The sequence below is a fragment of the Zea mays genome, chromosome 6 (genome assembly GCF_902167145.1).
Source record: "Zea mays cultivar B73 chromosome 6, Zm-B73-REFERENCE-NAM-5.0, whole genome shotgun sequence".
Classification (NCBI taxonomy): Eukaryota; Viridiplantae; Streptophyta; class Magnoliopsida; order Poales; family Poaceae; genus Zea; species Zea mays.
The window spans coordinates 3,906,781-3,931,739 of NC_050101.1; positions in this window are offsets into that span (position 1 = coordinate 3,906,781).

Genomic DNA, 24,959 nt, shown 5'->3' on the forward strand with positions numbered 1-24,959 from the left:
AACGACCATTTTCAACAGTACCGAAGGCTAAAATATTCAGATTTTTGACCAAGAAATGGTCTCCACCAGAAATCAAAGAATGTGATCTATGGCAAGGAAACATATGTGGGGTGAGGTTTACGAGCCTCTGGTCGATGATCAATGGCCACACAACCCCCATTTTTGTCGAAAATAGCCATGAATGACAATTTTCAATTATACTGAAGGCTAACACGTACAGATTTTTGACCAATAAATAGTCTCCACCAGAAATCCAAGAATGTGATCTATGGCAAGGAAACATATGTGGGGTTAGGTGTACGAGCCTCTGGTCGATGATAAATGGCCACACAACCCCCATTTTAGTCGAAAATAGCCATGAACAACCATTTTCAATAATACCGAAGGCTAACACCAACGGATTTTTGACTAAGAAATGGTCTCCACCAGAAATCCAAGAATGTGATCTATGGCAAGAAAACCTATGTGGGGTGAAGTGTACGAGCCTCTGGTCGATGATCAATGGCCACACAACCCCCATTTTTGTCGGAAATAGCCATGAACGACCATTTTCAATGACACTGAAGGCTAACACCTATGGATTTTTGACCAAGAAATGGTCTCCACCATAAATCCAAGAATGTGATCTATGGCAAGTAAACATATGTGGGGTGAGGTGTATGGGCCTCTGGTCGATGATCAATGGCCACACAACGCCCATTTTTGTCGAAAATAGTGATCAACAACCATTTTCAATAATATAGAAGGCTAACACGTATGGATTTTTGACCAAGAAATGGTCTCCACCAGAAATTCGAGAATGTGATCTATGCAAGGAAACATATGTGGGGTGAGGTGCACAAGCCTCTGGTCGATGATAAATGGCCACACAACCCCCATTTTAGACGAAAATAGCCATGAACGACCATTTTCAATAATACCGAAGGCTAACACCAACAGATTCTTGACCAAGGAATGGTCTCCACTAGAAATCCAAGAATGTGATCAATGGCAAGAAAACATATGTGGGGTAAAGTGTACGAGCCTCTGGTCGATGATCAATGGCCACACAACCCCCATTTTTGTCGAAAATATCCATGAACGACCATTTTCAATGAAACGGAAGGCTAATACCTACGGATTTTTGACCAAGAAATGGTTTCCACCATAAATCCAAGAATGTGATATATGGCAAGGAAACGTATGTGAGGTGAGGTGTACGAGCCTCTTTTCGATGATAAATGGCCACACAACCCCCATTTTTTATGAAAATAGCCATGAACAACCATTTTCAATAATACCAAAGGCTAACACCTATGGATTTTTGACCAAGAAATGGTCTCCACCAGAAATCCAAGAATGTGATCTATGGCAAGGAAACATACGTGGGGTGAGGTGTATGAGCCTCTGGTCGATGATCAATGGCCACACAACCCCCATTTTTGTCGAAAATAGCCATGAACGACCATTTTCAATAATACCGAAGGCTAACACCTACGAATTTTTGACCAAGAAATGGTCTCCACCATAAATCCAAGAATGTGATCTATGGCAAGGAAACATATGTGGGGTGAGGTGTATGGGCCTCTGGCCGATGATCAATGGCCACACAACGCCCATTTTTGTCGAAAATAGCGATCAAGGACCATTTTCAATAATACTGAAGGCTAACACGTATGGATTTTTGACCTAGAAATGGTCTCCACCAAAAATCCGAGAATGTGATCTATGGCAAGGAAACATATGTGGGGTGAGGTGTACGAGCCTCTGGTCGATGATCAATGGCCACACAACCCCCATTTTTGTCGAAAATAGCCATGAACGACCATTTTCAATGACACTGAAGGCTAACACCTACGGAATTTTGACCAAGAAATAGTCTCCACCATAAATCTAAGAATGTGATCTATGGAAAGGAAACATATGTGTAGTGAGGTGTATGAGCCTCTGGTCAAAGATCAATGGCCACAACACCCATTTTTGTCGAAAATAGCCATGAATGACCATTTTCAATAATACCGAAGGCTAACACATTCAGATTTTTGCCCAAGAAATGGTCTCCACCAGAAATCCAAGAATGTGATCTATGGCAAGCAAACATATGTGGGGTGAGGTGTACGAGCCTCTGGTCGATGATCAATGGCCACACAACCCCCATTTTTGTCGAAAATAGCCATGAACGACCATTTTCAATGTCGTTGAAGGCTAACACTCACAGATTTTTGACCAAGAAATGGTCTCCACCATAAATCCAAGAATGTGATCTATGGCAAGGAAACATATTTGTAGTGAGGTGTATGAGCCTCTGGTCGAATATCAATGGCCACACAACCCTTATTTTTGTCGAAGATAGCCATGAACGACCATTTTCAATAGTACCGAAGGCTAACACATTCGGATTTTTGACTAAGAAATGGTCTCCACCAGAAATCAAAGAATGTGATCTATGGCATGGAAACATATGTGGGGTGAGGTTTATGAGCCTCTGGTCAATGATCAATGGCCACACAACCCCCATTTTAGACGAAAATACCCATGAACGACCATTTTCAATAATACCGAAGGCTAACACCAACGGATTCTTGACCAAGAAATGGTCTCCACCAGAAATCCAAGAATGTGATCAACGACAAGAAAACATATGTGGGGTAAAGTGTACGAGCCTCTGGTCGATGATCAATGGCCACACAACCCCCATTTTAGGCGAAAATAGCCATGAACGACCATTTTCAATGACACGGAAGGCTAACACCTACGGATTTTTGACCAAGAAATGGTCTCCACCATAAATCCAAGAATGTGATCTATGGCAAGGAAACATAAGTAAGGTGAGGTGTACGAGCCTCTGGTCGATGATAAATGGCCACACAACCCCTATTTTTGATGAAAATAGCCATGAACGACCATTTTCAATAATACCGAAGGCTAACACCTACGGATTTTTGACCAAGAAATGGTCTCCACCAGAAATCGAAGAATGTGATCTATGGCAAGGAAACATACGTGGGGTGAGGTGTATGAGCCTCTGGGCGATGATCAATGGCCACACAACCCCCATTTTTGTCGAAAATAGCCATGAACGACCATTTTCAAGAATACCGCAGGCTAACACCTACGGATTTTTGACCAAGAAATGTTCTCCACCAGAAATCCAAAATGTGATCTATGGCAAGGAAACATATGTGAGGTGAGGTGTACGAGCCTCTGGTCGATGATCAATGGCCACACAACCCCCATTTTTGTCGAAAATAGCCATGAACGACAATTTTCAATGACACTGAAGGCTAACACCTCCGGAATTTTGACCAAGAAATGGTCTCCTCCATAAATCCAAGAATGTGATCTATGGCAAGGAAACATATGTGTAGTGAGGTGTATGAGCCTCTGGTCGAAGATCAATGGCCAAACAACCCCCATTTTTCTCGAAAATAGCCATGAATGACCATTTTCAATAATACCGAAGGCTAACACATTCAGATTTTTGCCCAACAAATGGTCTCCACCAGAAATCCAAGAATGTGATCTATGGCAAGGAAACATATGTGGGGTGAGGTGTACGAGCCTCTGGTCGATGATCAATGGCCACACAACCCCCATTTTTGTCGAAAATAGCCATGAACGACCATTTTCAATGTCGTTGAAGGCTAACACTCACAGATTTTTGACCAAGAAATGGTCTCCACCATAAATCCAAGAATGTGATCTATGGCAAGGAAACATATGTGGGGTGAGGTGTATGGGCCTCTGGTCGATGATCAATGGCCACACAACGCCCATTTTTGTCTAAAATAGCGATCAAAGACCATTTTCAATAATACAGAAGGCTAACACGTATGGATTTTTGACCAAGAAATGGTCTCCACCAGAAATCCAAGAATGTGATCTATGGCAAGGAAACATATGTGGGGTGAGGTGTACGAGCCTCTGGTCGATGATCAATGGCCACACAACCCCCATTTTTGTCGAAAATAGCCATGAACGATAATTTTCAATGACACTGAAGGCTAACACCTCCGGAATTTTGACCAAGAAATGGTCTCCACCATAAATCCAAGAATGTGATCTATGGCAAGGAAACATATGTGTAGTGAGGTGTATGAGCCTCTGGTCGAAGATCAATGGCCAAACAACCCCCATTTTTCTCGAAAATAGCCATGAATGACCATTTTCAATAATACCGAAGGCTAACACATTCAGATTTTTGCCCAAGAAATGGTCTCCACCAGAAATCCAAGAATGTGATCTATGGCAAGGAAACATATGTGGGGTGAGGTGTACGAGCCTCTAGTCGATGATCAATGGCCACACAACCCCCATTTTTGTCGAAAATAGCCATGAACGACCATTTTCAATGTCGTTGAAGGCTAACACTCACAGATTTTTGACCAAGAAATGGTCTCCACCATAAATCCAAGAATGTGATCTATGGCAAGGAAACATACGTGGGGTGAGGTGTATGAGCCTCTAGGCGATGATCAATGGCCACACAACCCCCATTTTTGTCGAAAATAGCCATGAACGACCATTTTCAAGAATACCGCAGGCTAACACCTACGGATTTTTGACCAAGAAATGTTCTCCACCAGAAATCCAAAATGTGATCTATGGCAAGGAAACATATGTGAGGTGAGGTGTACGAGCCTCTGGTCGATGATCAATGGCCACACAACCCCCATTTTTGTCGAAAATAGCCATGAACGACAATTTTCAATGACACTGAAGGCTAACACCTCCGGAATTTTGACCAAGAAATGGTCTCCTCCATAAATCCAAGAATGTGATCTATGGCAAGGAAACATATGTGTAGTGAGGTGTATGAGCCTCTGGTCGAAGATCAATGGCCAAACAACCCCCATTTTTCTCGAAAATAGCCATGAATGACCATTTTCAATAATACCGAAGGCTAACACATTCAGATTTTTGCCCAACAAATGGTCTCCACCAGAAATCCAAGAATGTGATCTATGGCAAGGAAACATATGTGGGGTGAGGTGTACGAGCCTCTGGTCGATGATCAATGGCCACACAACCCCCATTTTTGTCGAAAATAGCCATGAACGACCATTTTCAATGTCGTTGAAGGCTAACACTCACAGATTTTTGACCAAGAAATGGTCTCCACCATAAATCCAAGAATGTGATCTATGGCAAGGAAACATATGTGGGGTGAGGTGTATGGGCCTCTGGTCGATGATCAATGGCCACACAACGCCCATTTTTGTCTAAAATAGCGATCAAAGACCATTTTCAATAATACAGAAGGCTAACACGTATGGATTTTTGACCAAGAAATGGTCTCCACCAGAAATCCAAGAATGTGATCTATGGCAAGGAAACATATGTGGGGTGAGGTGTACGAGCCTCTGGTCGATGATCAATGGCCACACAACCCCCATTTTTGTCGAAAATAGCCATGAACGATAATTTTCAATGACACTGAAGGCTAACACCTCCGGAATTTTGACCAAGAAATGGTCTCCACCATAAATCCAAGAATGTGATCTATGGCAAGGAAACATATGTGTAGTGAGGTGTATGAGCCTCTGGTCGAAGATCAATGGCCAAACAACCCCCATTTTTCTCGAAAATAGCCATGAATGACCATTTTCAATAATACCGAAGGCTAACACATTCAGATTTTTGCCCAAGAAATGGTCTCCACCAGAAATCCAAGAATGTGATCTATGGCAAGGAAACATATGTGGGGTGAGGTGTACGAGCCTCTAGTGATGATCAATGGCCACACAACCCCCATTTTTGTCGAAAATAGCCATGAACGACCATTTTCAATGTCGTTGAAGGCTAACACTCACAGATTTTTGACCAAGAAATGGTCTCCACCATAAATCCAAGAATGTGATCTATGGCAAGGAAACATATTTGTAGTGAGGTGTATGAGCCTCTGGTCGAATATCAATGGCCACACAACCCTTATTTTTGTCGAAGATTGCCATGGACGACCATTTTCAATAGTACCGAAGGCTAACACATTCGGATTTTTGACTAAGAAATGGTCTCCACCAGAAATCAAAGAATGTGATCTATGGCATGGAAACATATGTGGGGTGAGGTTTATGAGCCTCTGGTCAATGATCAATGGCCACACAACCCCCATTTTTGTCGAAAATAGCCATGAATGACCATTTTCAATAATACCAAAGGCTAACACGTACGGATTTTTGACCAAGAAATGGTCTCCACCAGAAATCCAAGAATGTGATCAATGGCAAGAAAACATATGTGGGGTAAAGTGTACGAGCCTCTGGTCGATGATCAATGGCCACACAACCCCCATTTTAGACGAAAATAGCCATGAACGACCATTTTCAATAATACCGAAGGCTAACACCTACGGATTTTTGACCAAGAAATGGTCTCCACCAGAAATCCAAGAATGTGATCTATGGCAAGGAAACATACGTGGGGTGAGGTGTATGAGCCTCTGGTCGATGATCAATGGCCACACAACCCCCATTTTTGTCGAAAATAGCCATGAACGACCATTTTCAATAATACCGAAGGCTAACACCTACGGATTTTTGACCAAGAAATGTTCTCCACCAGAAATCCAAGAATGTGATCTATGGCAAGGAAACATATGTGGGGTGAGGTGTACGAGCCTCTGGTCGATGATCAATGGCCACACAACCCCCATTTTTGTCGAAAATAGCCATGAACGACCATTTTCAATGACGTTGAAGGCTAACACTCATAGATTTTTGACAAAGAAATGGTCTCCACCATAAATCCAAGAATGTGATCTATGGCAAGGAAACATATTTGTAGTGAGGTGTTTGAGCTTCTGGTCAAATATCAATGGCCACACAACCCTTATTTTTGTCGAAGATAGCCATGAACGACCACTTTCAATAGTACCGAAGGCTAACACATTCAGATTTTTGACTAAGAAATGGTCTCCACCAGAAATCAAAAAATGTGATCTATGGCAAGGAAACATATGTGGGGTGAGGTCTATGAGCCTCTGGTCAATGATCAATGGCCCCACAACCCCCATTTTTGTCGAAAATAGCCATGAATGACCATTTTCAATAATACCGAAGGCTAACACGTATGGATTTTTGACCAAGAAATGGTCTCCACCAGAAATCCAAGAATGTGATCAATGGCAAGAAAACATATGTGAGGTAAAGTGTACGAGCCTCTGGTCAATGATCAATGGCCACACAACCCCCATTTTACACGAAAATAGCCATGAACGACCATTTTCAATAATACCGAAGGCTAACACCTACGGATTTTTGACCAAGAAATGGTCTCCACCAGAAATCCAAGAATGTGATCTATGGGAAGGAAACATACGTGGGGTGAGGTGTATGAGCCTCTGGTCGATGATCAATGGCCACACAACCCCCATTTTTGTCAAAAATAGCCATGAACGACCATTTTCAATAATACCGAAGGCTAACACCTACGGATTTTTGACCAAGAAATGTTCTCCACCAGAAATCCAAAATGTGATCTATGGCAAGGAAACATATGTGGGGTGAGGTGTACGAGCCTCTGGTCGATGATCAATGGCCACACAACCCCTATTTTTGTCGAAAATAGCCATGAACGACCATTTTCAATGACACTGAAGGCTAACACCTACGGATTTTGACCAAGAATTGGTCTCCACCATAAATCCAACAATGTGATCTATGGCAAGGAAACATATGTGGGGTGAGGTGTATGGGCATCTAGTCGATGATCAATGGCCACACAACGCCCATTTTTGTCTAAAATAGCGATCAAAGACCATTTTCAATAATACAGAAGGCTAACACGTATGGATTTTTGACCAAGAAATGGTCTCCACCAGAAATCCAAGAATGTGATCTATCGCAAGGAAACATATGTGGGGTGAGGTGTACGAGCCTCTGGTCGATGATCAATGGCCACACAACCCCCATTTTTGTCGAAAATAGCCATGAACGACCATTTTCAATGACACTGAAGGCTAACACCTCCGCAATTTTGACCAAGAAATGGTCTCCACCATAAATCCAAGAATGTGATCTGTGGCAAGGAAACATATGTGTAGTGAGGTGTATGAGCCTCTGGTCGAAGATCAATAACCAAACAACCCTCATTTTTCTCGAAAATAGCCATGAATGACCATTTTCAATAATACCGAAGGCTAACACATTCAGATTTTTGCCCAAGAAATGGTCTCCACCAGAAATCCAAGAATGTGATCTATGGCAAGGAAACATATGTGGGGTGAGGTGTACGAGCCTCTGGTCGATGATCAATGGCCACACAACCCCCATTTTTGTCGAAAATAGCCATGAATGACCATTTTCAATGACGTTGAAGGCTAACACTCACAGATTTTTGACCAAGAAATGGTCTCCACCATAAATCCAAGAATGTGATCTATGGCAAGGAAACATATTTGTAGTGAGGTGTATGAGCCTCTGGTCGAATATCAATGGTCACACAACCCTTTTTTTTTGTCGAAGATAGCCGTGAACGACCATTTTCAATAGTACCGAAGGCTAACACATTCGGATTTTTGACTAAGAAATGGTCTCCACCAGAAATAAAAGAATGTTATCTATGGCAAGGAAACATATGTGGGGTGAGGTTTATGAGCCTCTGGTCAATGATCGATGGCCACACAACCCCCATTTTTGTCGAAAATAGCCATGAATGACCATTTTCAATAATACCGAAGGCTAACACGTACGGATTTTTGACCATGAAATGGTCTCCACCAGAAATCCAAGAATGTGATCAATGGCAAGAAAACATATGTGGGGTAAAGTGTACGAGCCTCTGGTCGATGATCAAGGGCCACACAACCCCCATTTTTGTCGAAAATAGCCATGAACGACCATTTTCAATGACACGGAAGGCTAACACCTACGGATTTTTGACCAAGAAATGGTCTCCACCATAAATCCAAGAATGTGATCTATGGCAAGGAAACATATGTGAGGTGTTGGGGGCCTTCGGCTTCTGAAGGTCCTCAAAAACATGATTTGACAATGTTTTCCAAGTGAAATATGTGAACAGGTATCTTTGGACGTCAGATTATGGGTATACAAGTGTCTGGTCAAGACGAAGCTTGAGTGGGACGGAAGGCGATCATGACGAAGGATAAGATGATCACGAAGCTATGCACAGAAAAGCTTCGGCATGATGGCAGAAAAGAGGAACCGACTTAAAGATGAAAAGCCAAATTAGACCTCGAAGAATTATTATAGAGTTACTGATAGATGTAAAGGGCATTAATGTAATTCTACACGGGTTGCGTCCTGCGCCTATAAATAGATGAACAGTACTCCTGTACTGTTCAGGCTGACTTGGCATTCGCTTTTTACATCACGCTTGTACCTTTGCTTTCCGTCAATTCGAAGGTACATTTATAATTTATTATTACAAATATGATAATGCAAATAAAAATGAGTTGATGATAATATCTGTATTATTATTCGTATTTCATGTATGAATTCTTTCTTATCATCTATCGAGCTTGCGAAGGGTTTTTCCTTCATAACCTTCGTCCGGGAATTCATTATATCCGAAGGGACATAATGTTTTGAAGGACGAAGGACTTTAACATTTAACACTTTTTATGTTGCCTTGTTCTTAAATCTTAGCATTTGAGAACAAGTCCCCAACATTGGCGCCCACCTCCGGTGAACTCACGTCCATTTTTTGAGTTTTGAACACCTTCGGCAAGCATCACCTTCGTCATGCCGTCGAAGAAAGCTTCAGCCACAGGGGCTGCCACTCTACAGCCGCTGGATCCCAATCAGGATGGCCTTTCTCTTAGGGAGGCCCGAAGCCAGAAGAGGAAGGCCACCAGTCCAATGCCTCCGGAGGATGACTTGGATCAAGAAATCCAAAACTTGGAGATGCTCCACCAACAGGTTCAACGAAAGAAGGAAAAGATGGCTCGTCTAGCTGACCGAATGCCTCCGTGCAGAGAGCTTCATCAGGAGGGCTTCTACAACGAGGACGACTGGTATGAAGATTTCCATCATGGAAATTTTGCTTTTGATGATGCTTCTCCTCTGTCAACAGAACTATAGGCTACACCATGGCCCCAGTCTTACAAGCCACCCCAGCTCCCCATGTACGACGGTCATTCAGACCTGAAGCAATTCTTGATGAGCTATGAAGCAACCATATCTTCGTATGGTGGCAATACTGCAGTCATGGCAAAGTCTTTTGTCATGGCCGTCAAGAGTGTTGCACAAACCTGGTACTCCTCTCTTCGGCCAGGAACAATCACCTCATGGCAATAGCTGAAGGACATGTTGATAACTAGCTTCCAAGGGTTTCAGATGAAGCCGGTCACTGCTCAAGCTTTATTCCAGTGCACCCAGGACCACGAAGAATACCTTCTGGCGTATGTCCGAAGGTTCCTACGTCTGAGGGCACAGGCACCAACAATGCCCAATGAAATTGTCATTGAGGCCATGATTAAGGGACTTCAGCCGGGACCTTCAGCTCAATACTTTGCCAGGAAGCCTCCTCAAACTTTGGAGAAGCTGCTCCAGAAGATGGACGAGTATATTCGAGCTGACAATGACTTTCGCCAAAGAAGGGAGGAAGCATTCAGGTTCTCTGAAATCACCAGGGGCTTAGGAGGAAGATTCCATCCGAGGCACGTCAGGTCAATTCACAATTCTACTCAAAGTGATGATAGAGAGAGTCAACAGCAAAGGCCACAGTACTCCTCGCAAGCTTCGGGGCAGCAGCAAAGTTCTTTCCGACCGCCAGTGCCAAGGGGCAGAGGTGCCAGGGGCTTCGGGGGAAGATTTGGGGATCAACCAAGAAAAATTTACTGCTTATTCTGTGGTGAAGACAAGGGCCATACCACCAGGATGTGCCATGTTACCATCCAGAAGCAAAAGGAGATAGCAGAAGCTGCAGCACAACAGAGTCAGCCGAAGCAGGTCATGCATACTGCTTCGTACCATTCGCCTTACATTCCAGAATATGTAGGCAATCACCAACACAACGAGGTCAGCAGCCAGAAGGGAGTCAGCACACTCACCTCCAACGGGACTTCAGAGAAGAGTCCGAAGCTCGCACAGTCAATAGCATTGTGCTAGAGTCGAAGCACATTTACTGACAAATATCCTACCTCGACAGCAGCTTTTCGCATTTTCGCATTCAGTATTAGTTTCTTTTTAATAAGGAACAATTATGGGAAGTTTAAGTGTTTTTTATCGTTTTTCAATCTCTTGTAACAGTTTCGCTTTTTACCATAATGAAAATATATCTTCTCCATAGGCTTGAGTTGCCGAAGCATAAGAATTTATGGTGGCACGGAGGACCTTCGAATTATCAAAAATTTGTTCTAAGGAACGCAGTGCAATTTCTTCGAAGCAGCAAAAAGTTGTTCCTAAGGGAGCGCAGTATAAGTTTTCTGCTCAAAAGTCGTTCCGAAGGGAATGCAGAGCTTACAGCGAAAAATAAACGTTGATTCCGCTGAAAGTAAAAGGCGAAGAAGCTCCTAAGGGAGGCTTACAGTGAAAAATAAACGTTGATTCCGCTGAAAGTAAAAGGCGAAGAAGCTCCTAAGGGAGGCTTACAGCGAAAAATAAGCGTTGATTCCGCTGAAAGTAAAAGGCGAAGAAGCTCCTAAGGGAGGCTTACAGCGAAAAATAAACGCTGATTCCGCTGAAGTAAAAGGCGAAGAAGCTCCTAAGGGAGGCTTACAGTGAAAAATAAATGTCAACCTTCGGCAAATATCATTTTGCACAACATCACATCATTACATCATTTCCATAGCATAACATCATACATCATAGTGCATCAACAACGCAAGAAGGGGGGTCTCGATATTGATATTCGAAGATTGTTTTGAAGAAATAGTGACAAGGCACAAAAATAGCCATTGAAAAGTTATACCTTCGTCAAACTCTGAAATGGAAGGATCTATTGATTATTGATTTTACGAGGATTGATTACTGATTTTTACGAAGCATGAAAAGAAGGGAAGGTGTTTTTTCGCCGAAGGCTCAAAAACGGTATGTATATGATGTTTCATGCATCGTAAAAAATAGAATTATAAACAGCTAATATATTACATCCAAAGTTGCACAATATTACACATGATTCTCAACAAACATTACATTCTAAATGTTTTTACAACAGCATCTAATCTTCCCATAGGACTACTTCTACAGCTTCGTTTAGTAGCTGATCAACAACTCTATCCATTATGGCTTCGGCCATTTGTCTAATTTCATCATCCCCCTTCGTGTGGGGGCCCGGAGATAGCTCAGCAGGTTCTGAGGGAAGAGAAGGTACGGATATATTACTATTACAAACCGTGAACAAGTTCAAAATCAAAAAATTACAACGAAGAGTCAAAAACCACTAATTAATACCTATTTGCCCTTCGGGCTCTGCGCCTTTCTCAGTGGCCTCTGCTACTTTTCTAGCATCATGGATGCCTTTTTCGCTTTTTTGAATAATTTCTTGGGCCATTTCCCGGCCACCATTGTCCCAGACGCCGGTGAAAAATTTTCCACCGACCAGGCTTGCTTCGGCCAAGGGGTCTTTTATATCTTCGGAGGATAAGGCAGTTTCGAATTGTGCCAAAAATTTCACATGCTCACAGCCTTTCCTCTCCAAAATAGTAGCAATCCCCCTGGCACCCGAAAAGGCACATATGTTTCCGCGGCTATTCAAAATTTCCTCAAAGGCCTCAGCTTCGTGACTAATCCATTCAATCGGGCCTTCGGGGTTGTCCCTTGTGAAGTTTTCTTTGCTCGAGAATGCGCCAACGCTGGCGAAGCTGGATTTTATTTTCTTAGCACATTCTATAGATTTGTCATAGCACCTTTTCTTGGATGCACGAAGCTCTTCAACGTTTCTTTCTAAATGATTTGCCCACTGATCACTAAGTTCTCGTTTCGTCTCTTCAAGTGTGCGTTCTTCTTTAGCTCTGGCTAGCTGTTTCCGAAGATCCTCAATTTCGCGCTTTTGAGCCTCACCTTGAGCTTTAGAAGTAGCTTCGTCTTCCTTTATCTTATCCACCAATGTAAGCAGAATTTTATCTTTTTCCAAAGCTTCGTTCCCCATTTCTTGGTCAAAAATTCATAGGTGTTAGCCTTCAGTGTCATTGAAAATGGTCGTTCATGGCTATTTTCGACAAAAATGGGGGTTGTGTGGCCATTGATCATCGACCAGAGGCTCGTACACTTCACCCCACATATGTTTTCTTGCAATAGATCACATTCTTGGATTTTTGGTGGAGACCATTTCTTGGTCAAAAATCTGTTGGTGTTAGCCTTCGGTATTATTGAAAATGGTCGTTCATGGCTATTTTCGACTGAAATGGTGGTTGTGTGGCCATTTATCATCGACCAGAGGCTCATACACCTCACCCCACATATGTTTCCTTTACATAGATCACATTCTTGGATATCTGGTGGAGACCATTTCTTGGTCAAAAATTCGTACGTGTTAGCCTTCGGTATTATTGAAAATGGTCATTCATGGCTATTTTCGACAAAAATGGGGGTTGTGTGGCCATTGATCATCGACCAAAGACTCGTACACCTCACCCCACATATGTTTCCTTGCCATATATCACATTCTTTGATTTCTGGTGGAGACCATTTCTTGGTCAAAAATCCGAATGTGTTAGCCTTCGGAACTATTGAAAATGGTCGTTCATGGCTATTTTCGACAAAAATGGGGGTTGTGTGGCCATTGATATTGGACCAGAGGCTCATACACCTCACTACACATATGTTTCCTTGCCATAGATCACATTCTTGGATTTATGGTGGAGACCATTTCTTGGTCAAAAATCCGTAGGTGTTAGCCTTCAGTGTCATTGAAAATGGTCGTTCATGGCTATTTTCGACAAAAATTAGGGTTGTGTGGCCATTGATCGTCGACCAGAGGCTCATACACCTCACCCCACATATGTTTCCTTGCCGTAGATCACATTCTTGGATTTCTAGTGGAGACCATTTCTTCGTCAAAAATCCGTAGGTGTTAGCCTTCGGTATTATTGAAAATGGTCGTTCATGGCTATTTTCGACAAAAATGGGGGTTGTGTGGCCATTGAACATCGACCAGAGGCTCATACACATCACCCCACATATGTTTCCTTGCCATAGATCACATTCTTGGATTTCTGGTGGAGACCATTTCTTGGTCAAAAATCCGTAGGTGTTAGCCTCTAGTATTATTGAAAATGGTCGCTCATGGCAATTTTCATAAAAATGGGGGTTGTGTGGCCATTTATCATCGACTAGAGGCTCATAAACCTCACCCCACATATGTTTCCTTGCCATAGATCACATTCTTGGATTTATGGTGGAGACCATTTCTTGGTCAAAAATCCGTAGGTGTTAGCGTTCAGTGTCATTGAAAATGGTCGTTCATGGCTATTTTCGACAAAAATGGGGTTTGTGTGGCCATTGATCATCGACCAGAGGCTCGTACACTTCACCCCACATATGTTTTCTTGCCATAGATCACATTCTTGGATTTCTAGTGGGGACCATTTCTTGGTCAAAAATCCGTTGGTGTTAGCCTTCGGTATTATTGAAAATGGTCGTTCATGGCTATTTTCGAGAAAAATGGGGGTTGTGTGGCCATTTATCATCGACCAGAGGCTCGTACACCACACCCCACATATGTTTCCTTGCCATAGATCACATTCTTGGATTTCTAGTGGAGACCATTTCTTGGGCAAAAATCCGAATGTGTTAGCCTTCGGTATTTTTGAAAATGGTCATTCATGGCTATTTTCGACAAAAATGGGGGTTGTGTGGCCATTGATCTTCGACCAGAGGCTCATACACCCCGCTACACATATGTTTCCTTGCCATAGATCAAATTCTTGGATTTATGGTGGAGACCATTTCTTGGTCAAAAATTCATAGGTGTTAGCCTTCAGTGTCATTGAAAATGGTCATTCATGGCTATTTTCGACAAAAATGGGGGTTGTGTGGCCATTGATCATCGACCAGAGGCTCGTACACTTCACCCCACATATGTTTTCTTGCAATAGATCACATTCTTGGATTTTTGGTGGAGACCATTTCTTGGTCAAAAATCTGTTGGTGTTAGCCTTCGATATTATTGAAAATGGTCGTTCATGGCTATTTTCGACTGAAATGGGGGTTGTGTGGCCCTTTATCATCGACCAGAGGCTCATACACCTCACCCCACATATGTTTCCTTTACATAGATCACATTCTTGGATATCTGGTGGAGACCATTTCTTGGTCAAAAATTCGTACGTGTTTGCCTTCGGTATTATTGAAAATGGTCATTCATGGCTATTTTCGACAAAAATGGGGGTTGTGTGGCCATTGATCATCGACCAAAGGCTCGTACACCTCACCCCACATATGTTTCCTTGCCATAGATCACATTCTTTGATTTCTGGTGGAGACCATTTCTTGGTCAAAAATCCGAATGTGTTAGCCTTCAGAACTATTGAAAATGGTCGTTCATGGTTATTTCCGACAAAATGGGGGTTGTGTGGCCATTGATATTGGACCAGAGGCTCATACACCTCACTACACATATGTTTCCTTGCCATAGATCACATTCTTGGATTTATGGTGGAGACCATTTCTTGGTCAAAAATCCGTAGGTGTTAGCCTTCAGTGTCATTGAAAATGGTCGTTCATGGCTATTTTCGACAAAAATTAGGGTTGTGTGGCCATTGATCGTCGACCAGAGGCTCATACACCTCACCCCACATATGTTTCCTTGCCGTAGATCACATTCTTGAATTTCTGGTGGAGACCATTTCTTCGTAAAAAATCCGTAGGTGTTAGCCTTCGGTATTATTGAAAATGGTCGTTCATGGCTATTTTCGACAAAAATGGGGGTTGTGTGGCCATTGATCATGGACCAGAGGCTCATACACCTCACCCCACATATGTTTCCTTGCCATAGATCACATTCTTGGATTTCTGGTGGAGACCATTTCTTGGTCAAAAATCTGTAGGTGTTAGCCTCTAGTATTATTGAAAATGGTCGCTCATGGCAATTTTCATAAAAAATGGGGGTTGTGTGGCCATTTACCATCGACTAGAGGCTCATAAACCTCACCCCACATATGTTTCCTTGCCATAGATCACATTCTTGGATTTTTGGTGGAGACCATTTCTTGGTCAAAAACTCGTATGTGTTAGCCTTCGGTATTATTGAAAATGGTCGTTCATGGCTATTTTTGGCAAAATGGGGGTTGTGTGGCCATTGATCATCGACCAGAGGCTCGTACACCTCACCCCACATATTTTTCCTTGCCATATATCACATTCTTGGATTTCTGGTGGAGACCATTTCTTGGGCAAAAATCCGAATGTGTTAGCCTTTGGTATTTTTGAAAATGGTCATTCATGGCTATTTTCGACAAAAATGGCGGTTGTGTGGCCATTGATCTTCGACCAGAGGCTCATACACCTCACTACACATATGTTTCCTTGCCATAGATCACATTCTTGGATTTATGGTGGAGACCATTTCTTGGTCAAAAATCCATAGGTGTTAGCCTTCAGTGTCATTGAAAATGGTCGTTCATGGCTATTTTCGACAAAAATTAGGGTTGTGTGGCCATTGATCATCGACCAGAGGCTCATACACCTCACCCACATATGTTTCCTTGCCGTAGATCACATTCTTGGATTTCTGGTGGAGACCATTTCTTGGTCAAAAATCCGTAGGTGTTAGCTTTCGGTATTATTGAAAATGGTCGTTCATGGCTATTTTCGACAAAAATGGGGGTTGTGTGGCCATTGATCATCGACCAGAGGCTTATACACCTCACCCCACATATGTTTCCTTTCCATAGATCACATTCTTGGATTTCTGGTGGAGACCATTTCTTGGACAAAAATCCGTAGGTGTTAGCCTCTAGTATTATTGAAAATGGTCGCTCATGGCTATTTTCATAAAAAATGAGGGTTGTGTGGCCATTTATCATCGACTAGAGGCTCATAAACCTCACCCCACATATGTTTCCTTGCCATAGATCACATTCTTTGATTTCTGGTGGAGACCATTTCTTTGTCAAAAATCCGTAGGTGTTAGCTTTCGGTATTATTGAAAATGGTCGTTCATGGCTATTTTCGGCAAAATGGGGGTTGTGTGGCCATTGATCATCGACCAGAGGCTCGTACACCTCACCCTGCATATGTTTCCTTGCCATAAATCACATTCTTGGATTTCTGGTGGAGACCATTTCTTGGGCAAAAATCCGAATGTGTTAGCCTTTGGTATTTTTGAAAATGGTCATTCATGGCTATTTTCGACAAAAATGGGGGTTGTGTGGCCATTGATCTTCGACCAGAGGCACATACACCTCACTACACATATGTTTCCTTGCCATAGATCACATTCTTGGATTTATGGTGGAGACCATTTCCTGCTCAGAAATCCATAGGTGTTAGCCTTTAGTGTCATTGAAAATGGTCGTTCATGGCTATTTTCGACAAAAATGGGGGTTGTGTGGCCATTGCTCATCGACCAGAGGCTCGTACACTTCACCCCACATATGTTTTATTTCCATAGATCACATTCTTCGATTTCTAGAGGAGACCATTCCTTGGTAAAAAATCTGTTGGTGTTAGCCTTCAGTATTATTGAAAATGGTCGTTCATGGCTATTTTCGACTAAAATGGGGGTTGTGTGGCCATTTATCATCGACCAGAGGCTCGTGCAATTCACCCCACATATGTTTCCTTGCCATAGATCACATTCTTGGATTTCTGGTGGAGACCATTTCTTGGTCAAAAATCCGTACGTGTTAGCCTTCGGTATTATTGAATATGGTCATTCATGGCTATTTTCGACAAAAATGGGGGTTGTGTGGCTAATGATCATCGACCAAAGGCTCGTACACCTCACCCCACATATGTTTCCTTGCCATAGATCACATTCTTGGATTTCCGGTGGAGACCATTTCTTGGTCAAAAATCTGTATGTGTTAGCCTTCAGTATTATTGAAAATGGTCATTCATGGCTATTTTCGACAAAAATGGGGGTTGTGTGGCCATTGATATTCGACCAAAGGCCCATACACCTCACTACACATATGTTTCCTTGCCATAGATCACATTCTTGGATTTATTGTGGAGACCATTTCTTGGTCAAAAATTCGTAGGTGTTAGCCTTCAGTGTCATTGAAAATGGTCGTTCATGGCTATTTTCGACAAAAATGGGGTTTGTGTGGCCATTGATCATCGACCAGAGGCTCGTACACTTCACCCCACATATGTTTTCTTGCTAGAGATCACATTCTAGGATTTTTGGTGGAGACCAATTCTTGGTCAAAAATCTGTTGGTGTTAGCCTTCGGTATTATTGAAAATGGTCGTTCATGGCTATTTTCGACTAAAATGGGGGTTGTGTGGCCATTTATCATTGACCAGAGGCTCATACACCTCACCCCACATATGTTTCCTTGCCATAGATCACATTCTTGGATTTCTGGTGGAGACCATTTCTTGTTCAAAAATTTGTACGTGTTAGCCTTCGGTATTATTGAAAATGGTCATTCATGGCTATTTTCGACAAAAATGGGGGTTGTGTGGCCAATGATCATGAATCAGAGGCTCGTAAACCTCACCCCACATATGTTTCCTTGCCATAGATCACATTCTTTGATTTCTGGTGGAGACCATTTTTTGGTCAAAAATCCGAATGTGTTAGCCTTCGATACTATTGAAAATGGTCGTTCATGGCTATTTTCGACAAAAATGGGGGTTGTGTGGCCATTGATATTCGACCAGAGGCTCATAGACCTCACTACACATATGTTTCCTTGCCATAGATCACATTCTTGGATTTATGGTGGAGACCATTTCTTGGTAAAAAATCCGTAGGTGTTAGCCTTAAGTGTCATTGTAAATGGTTGTTCATGGCTATTTTTGACAAAAATAGGGGTTGTGTGGCCATTGATCATCGACCAGAGGCTCGTACACTTCAGCCCACTTATGTTTCCATGCCATAGATCATATTCTTGGATTTCTAGTGGAGACCATTTCTTGGTCAAAAATCCGTAGGTGTTAGCGTTCGGTATTATTGAAAATGGTCGTTCATGGCTATTTTCGACAAAAATAGGGGTTGTGTGGCCATTGATCATCAACCAGAGGCTCATACACCTCACCCCACATATGTTTCCTTGCCATAGATCACATTCTTGGATTTCTGGTGGAGACCATTTCTTGGTAAAAAATCCTTAGGTGTTAGCCTCTAGTATTATTGAAAATGGTCGTTCATGGCTATTTTCATCAAAAATGGGGGTTGTGTGGCCATTTATCATCGATCAGAGGCTCGTACACCTCACCCCACATATGTTTCCTTGCCATAGATCACATCCTTGGATTTCTGGTGGAGACCATTTCTTGGGCAAAAATCCCAATGTGTTAGCCTTCGGTATTCTTGAAAATGGTCATTCATGGCTATTTTCGACAAAAATGGGGGTTGTGTGGCCATTGATCTTCGACCAGAGGCTCGTACACCTCACTACACATATGTTTCCTTGCCATAGATCAAATTCTTGGATTTATGGTGGAGACCATTTCTTGGTCAAAAATCCATAGGTGTTAGCCTTTAGTGTCATTGAAAATGGTCGTTCATGGCTATTTTTGACAAAAATGGGGGTTGTGTGGCCATTGATCATCGACCAGAGGCTCGTACACTTCACCCCACATATGTTTTCTTGCCATAGATCACATTCTTGGATTTCTGGTGCAGACCATTTCTTGGTCAAAAATCTGTTGGTGTTAGCCTTCGGTATTATTGAAAATGGTCGTTCATGGCTATTTTCGACTAAAATGGGGGTTGTGTGGCCATTTATCATCGACCAGAGGCTCATACACCTCACCCCACATATGTTTCCTTGCCATAGATCACATTCTTGGATATTTGGTGGAGACCATTTCTTGGTCAAAAATGCGTACGTGTTAGCCTTCGGTATTATTGAAAATGGTCAATCATGGCTATTTTTGACAAAAATGGGGGTCATGTGGCCATTGATCATCGACCAAAGGCTCGTACACCTCACCCCACATTCTTTGATTTCTGGTGGAGACCATTTCTTGGTCAAAAATCCGTAGGTGTTAGCCTTCAGTGTCATTGAAAATGGTCGTTCATGGCTATTTTCGACAAAAATTAGGGTTGTGTGGCCATTGATCAACGACTAGAGGCTCGTACACGTAAACCCACATATGTTTCCTTGTCGTAGATCACATTCTTGGATTTATGGTGGAGACCATTTTTTGGTCAAAAATCCGTAGTTGTTAGCCTCCAGTGTCATTGAAAATGGTCGTTCATGGCTATTTTCGACAAAAATTAGGGTTGTGTGGCCATTGATCATCGACCAGAGGCTCGTACACCTCACCCCACATATGTTTCCTTGCCGTAGATCACATTCTTCGATTTCTGGTGGAGACCATTTCTTGGTCAAAAATCCGTAGGTGTTAGCCTTCAGTATTATTGAAAATGGTCGTTCATGGCTATTTTTGACAAAAATGGGGGTTGTGTGGCCATTGATCATGGACCAGAGGCTCATACACCTCACCCCACATATGTTTCCTTGCCATAGATCACATTCTTGGATTTCTGATGGAGACCATTTCTTAGTCAAAAATCCGTAGGTGTTAGCCTCTAGTATTATTGAAAATGGTCGCTCATGGCTATTTTCATCAAAAATGGGGGTTGTGTGGCCATCTATCATCGACTAGAGGCTCGTAAACCTCACCCCACATATGTTTCCTTGCCATAGATCACATTCTTGGATTTCTGGTGGAGACCATTTCTTGGTCAAAAATTCGTACGTGTTAGCCTTCGGTATTATTGAAAATGGTCGTTGATGGCTATTTTCGGCAAAATGGGGGTTGTGTGGCCATTGATCATCGACCAGAGGCTCGTACACCTCACCCCACATATGTTTCCTTGCCATAGATCACATTCTTGGATTTCTGGTGGAGACCATTTCTTGGGAAAAAATCCGAATGTGTTAGCCTTTGATATTTTTGAAATGGTCATTCATGGCTAGTTTCGACAAAAATGGGGGTTGTGTGGCCATTGATCTTCGACCAGAGGCTCATACACCTCACTACACATATGTTTCCTTGCCATAGATCACATTCTTGGATTTATGGTGGAGACCATTTCTTGGTCAGAAATCCATAGGTGTTAGCCTTTAGTGTCATTGAAAATGGTCGTTCATGGTTATTTTCGACAAAAATGGGGGTTGTGTGGCCATTGATCATGGACCAGAGGCTCGTACACTTTACCCCACATATGTTTTCTTGCCATATATCACATTCTTGGATTTCTGGAGGAGACCATTTCTTGGTCAAAAATCTGTTGGTGTTAGTCTTCGGTTTTGTTGAAAATGGTCGTTCATGGCTATTTTTGACTAAAATGGGGGTTGTGTGGCCATTTATCATCGACCGGAGGCTCATACAATTCACCCCACATATCTTTCCTTGCCATAGATCAAATTCTTGGATTTCTGGTGGAGACCATTTCTTGGTCAAAAATCCGTACGTGTTAGCCTTCGGTATTATTGAAAATGGTCATTCATGGCTATTTTCGACACAAATGGGGGTTGTGTGGCCATTGATCTTTGACCAGAGGCTCATACACCTCACTACACATATGTTTCCTTGCCATAGATCACATTCTTGGATTTATGGTGGAGACCATTTCTTGGTCAAAAATCCATAGGTGTTAGCCTTCAGTGTCATTGAAAATGGTCGTTCATGGCTATTTTCGACAAAAATGGGGGTTGTGTGGCCATTGATCATCGACCAGAGGCTCGAACACTTCACCCCACATATGTTTTCTTGCCATAGATCAGAATCTTGGATTTCTCGTGGAGACCATTTGTTGGTCAAAAATTCGTAGGTGTTAGCCTTTAGTGTCATTGAAAATGGTCATTCATGGCTATTTTCGACAAAAATGGGGGTTGTGTCGCCATTGATCATCGACCAGAGGAAAGTACACCTCACCACACATAAGTTTCCTTGCCATATATCACATTCTTGGATTTCTGGTGGAGACCATTTCTTGGTCAAAAATCCGTAGGTGTTAGCCTTCGGTATTATTGAAAATGGTCGTTCATGGCTACTTTCGACAAAAATGGGGGTTGTGTGGCCATTTATCATCGACCAGAGGCTCGTACACCTCACCCCACATATGTTTCCTTGCCATAGAGCACACTCTTGGATTTCTGGTCGAGACCATTTCTTGGTCAAAAATTCGTACGTGTTAGCCTTCGGTATTATTGAAAATGGTCGTTCATGGCTATTTTCGACAAAATGGGGGTTGTGTGGCCATTGATCATCGACCAGAGGCTCGTACACCTCACCCACATATGTTTCCTTGCCGTAGATCACATTCTTGGATTTCTGGTGGAGACCATTTCTTGGTCAAAAATCCGTACGTGTTAGCCTTCGGTATTATTGAAAATTGTCGTTCATGGCTATTTTTGACAAAATAGAGGTTCTGTGGCCATTGGTCATCGACCAGAGGCTCATACACCTCACCCCACATATGTTTCCTTGACATAGATCACATTTTTGGATTTCTGGTGGAGACCAATTATTGGGCAAAAATATGAATGTGTTAGCCTTCGGTATTATTGAAAATGGTCATTCATGGCTATTTTCGACAAAAATGGGGGTTGTGTGGCCATTTATCTTCAACCAGAGGCTCATACACCTCACTACACATATGTTTTCTTGCCATAGATCACATTCTTAGATCTATGGTGGAGACCAGTTCTTGGTCAAAAATCCATAGGTGTTAGCCTTCAGTGTCATTGAAAATAGTCGTTCATGGCAATTTTCGACAAAAATGGGGGTTGTGTGGCCATTGATAATCGACCAGGGGCTCGTACACCTCACCCCACATATGTTACCTTGCCATAGATCACATTCTTGGATTTCTGGTGGAGACCATTTCTTGGTCAAAAATCCGTAGGTGTTAGCCTTCGGTATTATTGAAAATGGTCGTTCATGGCTATTTTCGACAAAAATGGGGGTTGTGTGGCCATTTATCATCGACAAGAGGCTCGTACACCTCACCCCACATATGTTTAATTGCCATAGATCACAATCTTGGATTTCTCGTGGAGGCCATTTCTTGGTCAAAAATCCGTACGTGTTAGCCTTCGGTATTATTGAAAATGGTCGTTCATGGCTGTTTTCGACAAAAATGGGGGTTGTGTGGCCATTGATCATCGACTAGAGGCTCGTACACCTCACCCCAATATATTTCCTTGCCATAGATCATATTCTTGGATTTCTGGTGGAGACGATTTTTTGGTCAAAAATCCGTAGGTGTTAGCCTTCGGAATTATTGAAAATGGTCGTTCATGGCTATTTTCGACAAAAATGGGGGTTGTGTGGCCATTGATCATCGATCAGAGGCTCGTACACCTCACCCCACATATGTTTCCTTGCCATAGATCACATTCTTGGATTTCTGGTGGAGATCTTCTGTTGGTCAAAAATTCGTAGGTGTTAGCCTTCGGTATTATTGTAAATGGTCGTTCATGGCTATTTTCGACAAAAATGGGGGTTGTGTGGCCATTGATCATCGACCAGAGGCTCAGACACCTCAGCCCACATATGTTTCCTTGCCATAAATCACATTCTTGGATTTCTGGTGGAGACCATTTCTTGGTAAAAAATCTGTAGGTGTTAGCCTCTGGTATTATTGAAAATGGTCGTTCATGGCTATTTTCGACAAAATGGGGGTTGTGTGGCCATTGATCATCGACCAGAGGCTTGTACACCTCACCCCACATATGTTTCCTTGCTATAGATCACATTCTTGGATTTCTGGTGGAGACCATTTCTTGGGCAAAAATCCGAATGAGTTAGCCTTCGGTATTTTTGAAAATGGTCATTCATGGCTATTTTCGATAAAAATGGGGGTTGTTTCGCCATTGATCTTCGACCAGAGGCTCATACACCTCACTACACATATGTTTCCTTGCCATATATCACATTCTTGGGTTTATGGTGGAGACCATTTCTTGGTCAAAAATCCATAGGTGTTAGCCTTCAGTGTCATTGAAAATGGTCGTTCATGGCTATTTTTGACAAAATAGAGGTTCTGTGGCCATTGATCATCGACCAGAGGCTCATACACCTCATCCCACATATGTTTCCTTGTCATAGATCACATTCTTGGATTTCTGGTGGAGACCATTTCGTGGTCAAAAATCCGTAGGTGTTAGCCTTCAGTATTATTGAAAATGGTCATTCATGGCTATTTTCGACAAAAATGGGGGTTCTGTGGCCATTTATCTTCAACAAGAGGCTCATACACCTCACTACACATATGTTTTCTTGCCATATATCACATTCTTGGATCTATGGTGGAGACCAGTTCTTGGTCAAAAATCCGTAGGTGTCATTGAAAATAGTCGTTCATGGCTATTTTCGACAAAAATGGGGGTTGTGTGGCCATTGATAATCGAACAGAGGCTCATACACCTCACCCCACAAATGTTTCCTTGCCATAGATCACATTCTTGGATTTCTGGTGGAGACCATTTCTTGGTCAAAAATGAACGACCATTTTCAATAATACCATAGGCTAACACCTACGGATTTTTGACAAAGAAATGGTCTCCACCAGAAATCCAAGATTGTGATCTATGGCAAGGAAACATATGTGGAGTGAGGTGTGTGAGCCTCTGTTCGATGATCAATGGCCACACAACCCCCATTTTTGTCGAAAAGAGCCATGAACGACCATTTTCAATAATACCGAAGGCTAACACCTACGGATTTTTGACCAAGAAATGGTCTCCACCAGAAATCCAAGAATGTGATCTATGGCAAGGAAACATATGTGGGGTGAGGTGTACGAGCCTCTGGTCGATGATCAATGGCCACACAACCCCCATTTTTGTCAAATATAGCCATGAACGACCATTTTCAATAATACAGAAGGCTAACACCTACGGATTTTTGACCAAGAAATCGTCTCCACCAGAAATCCAAGAAT